The sequence below is a fragment of the Pinus tabuliformis genome, chromosome 5_1 (assembly GCF_031772625.1).
Source record: "Pinus tabuliformis cultivar Carrire ecotype Pingquan chromosome 5_1, CPIR1, whole genome shotgun sequence".
In the NCBI taxonomy this organism is placed as follows: Eukaryota; Viridiplantae; Streptophyta; class Pinopsida; order Pinales; family Pinaceae; genus Pinus; species Pinus tabuliformis.
Window position 1 is genome coordinate 925,932,376 of NC_142305.1, and position 12,457 is coordinate 925,944,832.

Here is a 12,457-nt window from a genome sequence, read left to right on the forward strand (position 1 = left end):
ATTAAAGTTGGAGCTCATGGGTGGAATGATTAGAACACTCCCTAGTGTTTTACACATCCAAGGATTAGACATAAATTTGACTTCTATAAGCAAGATGAGTGATGCAAGTGTAAAAATAGTGTTTGATAAGGAGACATGTAGGATGGATTTAGGAGAAATGGTATTGTTGAGGGGAGTTCGAATTGGAACTCTATATAGTATATTGGGAAGCATTGTTAATGATGGATGAAATAGTTATGTTGCAAAGAGTTGGGGGTGGGGGGCAAAAAAAAAAACACAACTTCTGGAGAAAAGACTATGTTGTGGCATCAAAGACTGGCACATATTAGAGAGGACCTTCGAGTACTACACAATAATGGTATGGTAGAAGGAATGTCTAACAGCGCTTTGGATTTTGATTTATGTTAACATTTTTATATGGGAAGCGAGATTAGGTAAGATTATGCTTTTGTTCTACGAGGTTAGAAGGAATATTACAGATGGTGCACAATGATGTGTTTGGACCTATGTGGGTTCCATCACTAGGTAAAATATAGATGACTTCTTGGTGAATACATGGATATATTTCCTTGGGAAGAAATCTAAAGTCTTCGATAATTTCAAAGAGTTTAAGGCACTTGTGGAAAATCATAAAGAGAAGAAAACTAAGATGCTGAGGACAAATAATGGTGCATATTTGTCAGAGTGAATTCAAATAATTTTGGAAAAAGTGTAGTATAGCAAGGAAAAAACTACTCTATACATACATTAGAATAATGGAATTGCATACATGATGAACAAGACACTAACGTAGAAATAAAGGAGCATGATCAGTGATGCTGAGTTGGGACAATAATTCTGGGTAGTGGCAATGTACATTGTGTGTTATCTAGTAAATAGATTACCCTCATTAATGTTGGATGAGAAGACTCTGCTTGGGATATGGACTGGTAAGAAATATTCTCTTAAACATCTTAGGGTATTTGGATGTGATGCTTATGTACATGTTCCAAAGGAGAATAGGAGTAACCTTGATAAGAAAGATGAAAAGTGTATCTTTATTGGACATAAATATGGTCTGAAAGGTTATAAGCTTGGGAACTCAAAAATAAGAAGGTTGTTTATAGTCAAGATGTGGTATTTATAGAAGTCAAAGATGTTGCCAAATAGGAAGTCCTACCAAAGTAGATAAAACCAAAAAAGATAGAGTTTGTATTGAATGATGATGATTCAAACTCTATAGAAGAAGAAAAAGAAGAACCACATGAGACATTGGCACTAAGGAGATCAGTTTGAGAAAGAAGGTAGCCAAAACGGAATATTCCACCCGATTACCATTTAATTTTTTCTTGTTTATTAATAATGATGATCCTAAAATTGTTAGGGAGGCAATGGATTCAGAGAATGGAAAACATTATAAAAAGGACATGGTTGAAGAAATGACAATCTTGGACGAGAATGAGGATTGGGATCTAGTGGAGTTATCATTTGGAAAAAAATTCATTGGAAACAAATGGTTGTTTAAGAAGAATTTGAATGCAGAAGGTAAAGTTGAGAAATAAAAAGCTTGGTTAGTAGCAAATGGTTATTCTCAGGTAGAGGGTATTGGCTTTGGTGAAATTTTTTCTCCTATTGCCAAGTTAGCTTCTATTATATTTCTTTTTCCTACTGATGTTGCTTTTGATATTGAAGTAGAACAAATGGACATGAAGACAACATTCCTACATGGGGATCTGGAAGAAGAAATATACATGAAGTAGATAAAACACCTTGTTATGAAAGGAAAAAGAGAGCTAGTATGCAAGATAAAAAGTCCGTGTATGGGTTAAATAAATCAGTAAGGATGTGGTATCAAAAATTTGATAGTTATATATTGGGATTTGACTTCACAATGAGTAAATCATATCACTACATATATTTCAAATTAGTTGGTGATCATGTTATTTATTTGGACTTGTATGTGGATGATATGTTGGTGATTGGAAATGACGGGGAAATCATCTAAGAAGTGAAAACGCGGTTTTCCTATCAATTTGACATGAAGGACCTTGATACAGAAAATTATATCTTGGGTATGAAAATTAAAAGAGGTCGAGCAAACAAGAAACTCTGATCAAGTCAAAGGAATTATGTAGAGACAATATTACAGAGGTTTAATACACAAGAATGTAAATCGATAAAGGTGCCTATTCCTATATGTGTAAAGTTATCTCTAGATAAGTGTCCCAATACATAAGAAGAGGAAGAGGGCATGTCTGATGCTCCATATGCAAGTTTGGTTGGAAGCTTGACGTATGTAATGGTCTATACTAGATTGGATGTTAGACATGTAGTGGGAGTATTAAGCATGTATATGTCAAAACTAGGGAAGGAGCATTGGGCAGTAGTAAAGATGGGTTTAAGGTATTTTTGTGGCACCGCTAGCTATGGATTGTGTTATCAAGGAAGACTAGGATTGCATAGTTTGTTGGAAATATATGGATTTGTTGATGCAAATTGGGTTGGAGATATGGATCCCAAAATATCTACAAGCGGGTATGTGTTTAACATATATAGAGGAGTAATCGGCTAGAATAGAAAAAGATAATTCGTAGTGGCACTCTCAACTACAAAAGCGAAATACGTGGAAGCCACTCATGCAAGAAAGGAAGTAGTATGGTTATAGATATTGTGTTCTAGTATTGGGTTGGTACCACAAGTTGTAAGGATTGATTGTGACAGTCAAAATGCAATCTTCGTGGCAAACAACTCAACTTATCATTCAAATAAAAAGCATATTGATGTTTAGTATCACTTCAAGAGAGATATGACTGAAGACAAGAAGGTGTTGTTCGAAAATGTAAGCACTTTGAAATTTTTTGCAGATCTATTAAAAAACTCTATAAGCACTAAGAAATTCTCTTGGCATAAAGAAACAATGGCCATTTTACCCTAGATTACTGATCATGTACTCCTACAACCCTCTATGTGCAAAGAAAAGACTAATTAGGAGAATGTTGTGTATGTGTTATATTATTTACATCATTATCCCCACACATTCTAAAATGTGGCATCTATCGTAAGGGGGTTCATGGGGGGGAAGAAACCTTGAAAAGAAATTGGGTGGTTTTTATCATCTATTTTTGGTGATTTCGACACATGGTTTTGCTAAAAGCGGTTTTGTGGCACGTGATGGTTTTCCCCATCATTTTGTAGTTTTGATTAAGGAATCATGGTTGTATTCTAATCCAAGGTAAATGGATTAGTGGTTCATGGATATTGTATGATATATAGTTGTATTATGACATTGTACAAAAAAACATGTATTAAAAAAACTTGGTTTTAGGTTTCCAAGACAAAATCTTTATATTTATATATGTCTTTGACATTGCATCTTTTTTGTTTTATTAAAAATCTATTTGCAGCAATAATTGTACAAGGTTAAAACCTACACCTAGGGAGTTAATTGATTGAGATATGTGGATAATTCCATGATTTCTATTTGGACTTTTGGACCATCTAGCGGTACCCTACCAAAAACATGTCTCTTGTAATTGAACTAAAATATTCAATATTTCTTGTAACTACATTGAATTCAATATATGTGTAGCAATAGTCACCTCATCTACACATGCACTTCATCAAAAAGTTCATTCATGACCATGTTCTTGAAGTGCAATATTGTTCAATCGATGATCAAGTTGCAAACATCTTTACAAAAGCTCTCACAGAGGCGAAGTTTACTAAACTTCAATTTATGGTTGGAGTTTAGGAAGTTGTCACTAAGGGGAGATAGGCTCTAATGCCTCCTTCCTTCTCCTATTGTGTCATCTTTGTACATCCTTCAATCGTATCCCAAGTTGTTCTTAAGAGGGGATGTTAGGATATTCCAACACGTAGGAAATAATTAAGTATAACTTATTCTAGTAGAATGGAAGATGGAAACAAACACAGAGTAGGTTGGTCTTAACTTAGTAAGAATGGAATAGATAAGGCTACCATCTTCTTTCTTAACCTTAACACCTTCCAATAGAAGTCTAAGGGTCTTGAATTTGGACAAAAAATCTTCAATGGAGGAAAAATTATTGGGGTCCAACATAAGCAACTCATTTTTGAGTTGATGGGCTCTAATTTAATTTTTAATTCCAAAAACTTTATTTATCTTTTTCATTGCTTCATCGGGGGTATCAATTTCTGCGATATGGAAGGTCTAAAGAAATAGATATCCCTATCAACCCACGTGCTTGATCTTGCTTATTTTCCCATTTAGCTTGTTTATCTTCATCTTGAGGTTTAGACTCTTGGCCTGAGGCTATTCTATAAATACCTTTACTTCTAAGTAAATCCACCATGTAGCTTAGCCATTGGAAGTAGTTGGTGTTGTCAAAAATAACTAGGCATGGACTTTCCATTTTAAAATAAACTGAAGTTATATATGTTGAAACTAAGTGTTCCAATGGAAAGAACTTTCCATTTTAAAGGAAACTGAAGCTGTATATGTTGAAACTAAGTATTCCAATGGAAATATCTCGAAAAAACTAGGCCGATTAAAAAAACGACTCTGAAAACGGCTTTTGGATGAAAAAGTTATGGATTTTTGAAGAAAGTTGTTGAAGATGCCAATGAACCACGTGCATGTTGGGAAGTTGATGATAATGTTATATTAAAAAAAATACCCCATTTTCCAAACTTAATCTAATTATCTCACTTTAAAAAAAGATTATTTTATGTGATCCATTTTTATAAATAAGTAAAAATCACTTTTACAATGGTACTTTATGAACTATCCACTAAACTGTAACTTAAATAAAAGATAAAGTGACTTTAGAATTATAAGTGACTCACTTTTTATAATGGGTGAGAACATTTTTACACAAAGTAACTTTAAAACATAAGTTACATGTTCTTTTTGAAAAAATAATTCAACAAAAAGAAAGACTTGAACCCAAGACCTCTATTATCATAAAGTAACTTTAGACCCAGTGAGCTAGTTTAAAATATTAGTAGTTTTTGGAAAGGAGTAAGGGTTTTTTTCGCTCCCTGGAGCTTTGGAGTGCATGCTTCTTACCTGCAAAATAAAAAAAAACAACCACACAAACTAAACGAACAAGCAAAAGTATCCAAGTCTTACGGCTTAAAGTTAAATTTGGTCGGAAACTAGATATTTTCCTCAATGTTTTTGATTTTCAGAGATAACACTAAGGCACGGTGAAAAAGAACATACGCATGAGAAAAATCCTTTCTTTCTATTTCTAGTTTTCCTAGATCACACAAAGTCGTGGGGCAAAGAGCATACACAAAAATGAAAGGTATAGATAGGGCAATTAAAAAAATTATATATGACTATAAACCAAAATAAACAGAGAGATAAATAACTATAACCACAAATAAAGGTTGTATACCTCCAAATCTTAAAAATGACATAGATATGGCTACTGAAAACCTTTTTGCGTGAAACGAAAGGGGCTTATCACTGGAACAAATGCTCCTAACACAATATAGAAGTACTCTTGCCCGAAAGTGATCAGAATAGTATATCTAAGAAACGACAGTCGGATGCAGTTGTACCAGCTTTGAATTTGGATCACCAACAGATGCGGCCCTCAAATAGCTCTAATACCGTGTAGAAATTTACAGGGTAAGTTCCTTAGATAGAAAACCAAAGGAAACCACTCACAAACAGATCACAGATTAGTACACCAGTATTGTTTATGTGGTTAAAACCATCAAAGAGGGAAACAGTCCACGGCCTAAGCCAACGCAGCCACTTCAGGCAATTTATTATTGTAAAAGAAATAAATTTACATAAGCTTCTCTCATGAATGGTCACCTAAAAAATGACCCTCCATACTCTTTAAATAGATATCATGGACCAATCTGGTGTTAAGCCATGGATCAAGTATCAGTAATACCGAGGAGAGAATGAACTGTCGGACCACTTCATGTCTAGAACATATTGTGATCGTTGGGTTGTAAGTTACAAAAAGTACATATTAAAGAAACACACTTTACCTAAATATACACTAGACCAAGTTATACTTAATTATTTCCTATGTGTTGGAATTTCCTAACATTGGCCTTATGGAAAACCTTGTTTTATTGGGAGATCTACAATATTGATTCTTGTGGTGAAAGGAAATGGTGAGCAGTTCAAAGATGAAGATTAATAAATTCAATGGCCATAGTTTTGAGCTATGGAAGCTCAAAATGGAAGACATTTTGGTGGATAAAGATCAGTACATTGTTGTGGATCCAACTACTATGGCACAGGGGATGAAGAAATACTAGACCAAGTTGGATTAGAAGGAAAATAGCACAATATGGTTATGTCTCATAATTCAATATTACTAAATGCTTTAGGAGAAGCTCCAATGAAGGAATTGTCAATTTAATTCATTGTTGAACAAATTACTACCATGGAAGAAGTTATATAACCCAAGGATGAAGGATGGATATCTGGTGATAAAACATATGAACAACTTCAATACTATGGTAAGTCGGCTCTTACATGTTTATATTAATATTTCAAGTGAAGAAAAGTGTATCAGTTTGTTATACTATGGTAAGTCGGCTCTTATATGTTTATATTAATATTTCAAGTGAAGAAAAGTGTATCAGTTTGTTGTTTTCTTTACCATACTCGTGGCATAGTTTGGTTGTTGCCATAGGTAGTAATGAAACTAATTTAAGATTTGATGAAATAGTATTATCCTTGTTATCAAAGGACAAGAGATGGGAAAAGATGGAAATATAGAATGTAGATGCTAAAATTTATAAGAGGGCACATCCATGATAGAATACAAATAATTCATCGAGTAGTAGATCTAAATCTAAAGGAATATCTAAATCTCCAAGAAAAATTGTAAATATGTGTTGGACATGTGGAAAAGAAGGGAATTACAAGAAACATTATAAATCCGACAGTGTTGAGAAAGGGAAGGGATTGGAGGATGCTCCTTCTGTAGAAGCAAAAAACTCATCAAATGAAGGATGGAATGTGAACTTTGATTCTTCAAGAACACATGCATATCATGAGACATGGTTGGCCAACTCAACTGCATCTTTTCATATGACTCCTCACAATAAGTGGTTTTACGTGTATGAAAGAAATGATGGTGGTGATGTCTTCCGAAGAGATGACTTGACAACCAAAATCATAGGCCAAGGAAAGATCAAGTTGAAGCTCATGTATGGAAGGATTAAAACACTCCCTATTGTTCTAAACATCACAAGAGTAGCTAGAAATTTGTTTTTTGTAAGCAAGCTGCGCGATGTAGGTGTAAAGATAGTGTTTGAAAAGGAAACCTATAGGATGTTCAAGGAGAAGTGGTATTGTTGGGGGGAGTTCATATTGGAACTCTATATTGTTTGGGAAAACATGATATTATATACAAGAGGAACGCCTTCAATAACCACTCAAACAATTAGATCAAAGATTGTAACACTAGTATTTTTACATGGTTAAAACCCTCTAAGAAGGAAAGAGTTCAAGGCCTGGCCAACATTTCCAATTGAGGCAATTTCATTAATGCATAAGAAAAAAAATTCATAAGAGAGTTATCACAATCATTCATCATCCATGACCCTCCATACTCTTTAAATAGAGATCATGGATTGACCAAATGTAAATCCATAGATCAATAGTCGATAGTATCTAGGAGAATATAAGCCATCATATCACTTTATGCATAGAACATATCATGATTGTGAGGTTAGAATGCAAATAATGCATACTAAAGAAACACACTTTTACATGATAGACACATTATACTGAGATGGTAAACTTAATTAACTCCAAAGTGTCTAAATATCCTAAAATCCCCACTTAAGAACAAGTTGGTATGGGATTGAAATATTTACAAAGATGACACAATAAGAGAGGGAAGGAGGAATTAGAGCCTATCCCCATTTAGTGAAAACTTCATGTACTCCAAATATAGATTGAAGTTTAGAAAATTTTGGTGTTGTAAGAGACTTTGTGAAAATGTTGGAAACTTGATCATTTGTATGGAAAATAAGCACATCAATAACTAGATCATGAATGACCTTTTGGATGAAGTGCATTTGTAGCTTAATGTGTTTTTCGTGCTAATGTTGAACTAAATCTTTGGGATGGCACTCTAACTGTCACACCACATAATGGTTAGATGGTGCAACTAGAATCCAAACTATGAAAGGATATGCCAAATCCACAAGACTTGTTGACTTGCATCAACCATTGTTCTATACCCTACTTTTATTGAAGGAATAGAAATATCTGTACTACTTCTTAAAATATTGAAAACATAACCTACAATAGAATTTTGATCATCAGGGTCACTATCCCAATCTGAATAATTGAAACAAGCCAACAAAGGAGTCCCCCTTGAATTTTCATGTATCCCAAACTAAATTGTACCCTAGATATGCTAAAGTGTCATTTTTGTTGCTTTCCAATGACTTTCATGGGGTTGTTTTCATATACTAGGCAATAATACTAAAAAAAAAGGAAATATAAAGATAGGTATGAACCAAATATTAGAGGCTACCAACTAACTGATGGTACAAAGTGCCATCAAATCCAGGCGTAGTGCAAGTGGCACCATGTTTGAATCTAGACTAAAAGCAAGAAGGGGTTGGTTTTCAATATTCCATGTGAAAGAAGAAGTGAATGTCAGATGGATAATTATATTGGGAAAAAGAAATTCCTTCCTTGGTTTTCAATACTTGGAGTTCAAGAAAATATTGCAAATAGACTAATTCTATCATTTCGAACTCCTTCTTAGGGCTTGATTTCACATGGGTAAAAAGTTTAGGGTCACTAATAGTGAGGATAAGGTAATCAACATAAAAGACAAGGATTATGGGATGGCTTCCTAATTTCTTGGTGTATACATTAGGGTCAAAATAACATCTAGATAAGTCATTATTAAGAATAAAGTTATCCATTTCTGCATAACCTCGAGGAGCTTATTTATAACCATAGAGAGTAAGTTGGAAAACAAGAATAGAGCCACTCTAAACATATCCAGGAGGTTGTTCCATGTAGATTTATTCTTTTAGATCCCTATGAAAAAAGGTGGATTTACAACCATTTAATGGACCTCCCATCCATATGGGGAAATAAGGGCTAGAACAAAGTAGATGGATTGAATTTGGTGAAAGGGAAAAAGGTCTTATTGTAGTCAATTTCTTGAACTTAAAAAAATACTTTAGTAACCAATTGGGCCTTATTTACCTCAACACATCCATCTAATGCATACTTAGTTCTATATACACATTTTCATCTAATAATTTTTCTTCCTTGTGGAAGAGGTACAAGTTTCCAAGTATCATTTTCCATTAAGGAACGATATTTTTCTTTCATTGTTGTTTCCAAATATAGATTGATTGAAGCTTTTCTAAATGTTTGGGGAGCATAAGTCTTTGAAACTTGATCCAAAATGGAGGAGACTCACTAGAACTATGAACAAATACGATGTTTAACTATAGGATCACTAGCAATATCATCAATCACTTATCATATTAAACGAACACATTTGGGAAGCTATGGTGCTAGTATAAGTTCATTTTCAATGGACTCATATGCAGGAAGGTGAGTAGGAAGAGATGGGATTTCATCTCCATTGTCATCATGTAAAGAAGAAACCAAAAGAGGAACATAATGTGGCTCACAAGTTGAAGAGGGCACACCCATTAGATTAGGATCATGTGCCAAGATATTTTCATCAAATTGAACATCTCTTTTAATGATTAATTCATCGGAGTGGAGTTGAAGAATTCTATAACCTTTTACATATTCAGAATATCTAACAAAAATACACTTCTCACTTTTATGTTGTAAGGCTTTCCTTTTATCATCAATATTGTTAGCCAATGTTATACTACCAAATACAAAGATGTGTTTTACATATGGCTTAAAGTTATTCCATGTTTCTACCAGTGTTATATTTTTAAAATTGTTTGTGGGATTCCAATTTACTATGCAATTTTCACAATTTATTGCTTCTACCAAGTAACTAAGACTCAACCCCTTATTTTGAATCATTAAATTTTCCATTTCCTTTTAAGTATGATTCTTTCTTTCAAAAATACCATTTTGTTGTGGTGTATATGGAACAATATGTTGCGTTTGAATGTCTTGTGCAATGCAATAAGTTATGAATTTGTTGTTGATCTTGGAGGATCCTAGAAAGGCCTAAAATTAAAAGTTCTCAAAATATTATGGAAGCAGTTTCATGTTGAAGAGCTCAACGGGACAATTCCAATGCAACTTGAATCGCGTCAAACAGAGCCAGTATGTAAAATTTATGGTGTTCTGAAGTTAACACCAAATAGAAAAAAGAAGGTTTACTTGTTGCCACATGGCAACACTAGAAAGTGCCACGTGGCATACCATAAAACAAATGTGGAAGTTCGTACAAGCACTGACATGGCAAGACCAGAAGTTGACACATGGCAAGACAAACACTAACATGGCACCATGTGGAAAGGTCACAGGCTAACACATGGCATGTAGATGATAATGTGGCAACAAGATGACGTGGTAGAGTTTACACGTTGCAACTAGATAGTGGTTGATGTGGTAGTGAGGACAACATATGGAACATGACATGGTGTTGGTTGTATGACAGGTGGAGCAATACAAGAATGAAACATGGACCAACCATATCATGCCATGTGGCTCAAAAGGTGTTTGAGAACTGAGTTGGTTGGAACCAATGAGGTTTAAACGTCCAACCTCATCAAAGTTCGACTAGGATATTATTTATTTAAGTTTGTTGCAACCATGAATGCTAAAGGGGAAAGGTCGTGGGTATGACCCCAAGACCTGTCCCTCCAAAGTTATAACTTAAACCAACGCCAACCAAGCATTATGTGATGATTGAACCATGGAATAGAGTATGTTGAGTGGATCATAACCACACCAACAACAAATATTACATGACTATCGACCAAGGTTTTTTATGATTATATTTAGGTTTGGAATTTCAAAACAGAGTCACCTGTCAAATTTGACGGTTGTCACACCTTCCTAACTTGTTTTCACAATATAAAGTTAGTATATTGATGGCATGGAAAAAAACTTTAACTATATTTGACGACCAAATCACCCGACGAACAATTTGGCCATCAAATTCCATCCCTGGTTATATGTATCCTGACGGTTGTAAATCAAGGCGCAATGCCACGTGATTTTCCATAGTTAACATCTAATTAAACAAACATGAAAACATACATGCCATGCAAACAACCTTTCGATTAGGCCTAGAAACATCTATTGATTTGTAGTATTCTATATGGTTTGTTTTAAGCATGACAACAGGTTAACAATAAAATAAACGTGCCTAACGTGGGATCTAGCTGACAGCCCACAGGTTCAACCCTGGGTTTGTCGATCCCATTATGTTTTTATTTCAAAATGATGTATCGTCATGCCACAATTTGGAAATGTACAATTTTTCTAGAGCTCGGGACTGTTATTTCTAGTTAAAGCCTACTTTATTTTTGTATTCTAAGTGGTTTTGGAGCTCAAAATTTGCAACAACAGAAGGAAATATTTTGAAATGTGGCAACAAGAATATAACAATTTAATTTGTCCTTGAATTAAATTGTGAATTAAAATTGAATTTAGTCTTAACGGCTACTTGGAAATAATTGATTAATTCATTTTGAATTAATTAGTTGGAGAAATTCAAGTTAGAAGTCTTTCTGAAGTCATGTAATAGTTATCCCTTAAATTAAGGAGATAAGATTGAGTTATATTTGAGTTGTAATTAGTTAACTTAGTTTACTGAGTTAAGTCCAATTAAATTAGTTCCAAACTGTTTGAGGAACTAATAGAGAGTTAACAATCAGTTGATGCATGCATGCACTCAACTAGTGTACTCTAGTTAACTGAAGATTCCCTCATCAGAAACTCATGAATGTCTATTCTGAGAAAGACCCAGTTGAGATTAAAGACATGGATAGTGTACTATTAGTTGCATGTGTTTTCTTATAAAGAAAACTCATGCATGCAGTCAACGGATCATTCCTTGAGGATTGCGCAGTTCTGACAATGTGTGAGATCAGGTGATCATCCACTTGGTAGATGAGTTTTCCACTTGGTAAGAGAGAATCATCCCAGAGGAACAGTGCAAGGAAATAGGAGCTTGGAGGGAAGAGAGGAACGCTGAAGAGAAGCCAAGATTTCCTATGAGCATCTGTGAGGATTCTACTGAGAGCTAGCTAGCTATGAGAGCTAAGGCTTTGTATAATTCCTATGTATTTCCACCTTGTATGATAATACAGATAGTGGGGTTTTTAGTTGAGGCTTTCCCCAAAGTATTTTCATGTGTATTGTGTGATTGATTCTTCTTCTGCTGGTTATATTGTTCAGCTTGATCTTTAAGCTTCCGCAAATTGATAGTAGAAGTAGGTTATAGTATTCTGCTTTGATTTATATTGCAATATCGGGTTAACCTACATCAGAGGCCACTTCTTGGTAGCAGAGAGTTCTATTTTATGCAAGTTTTGA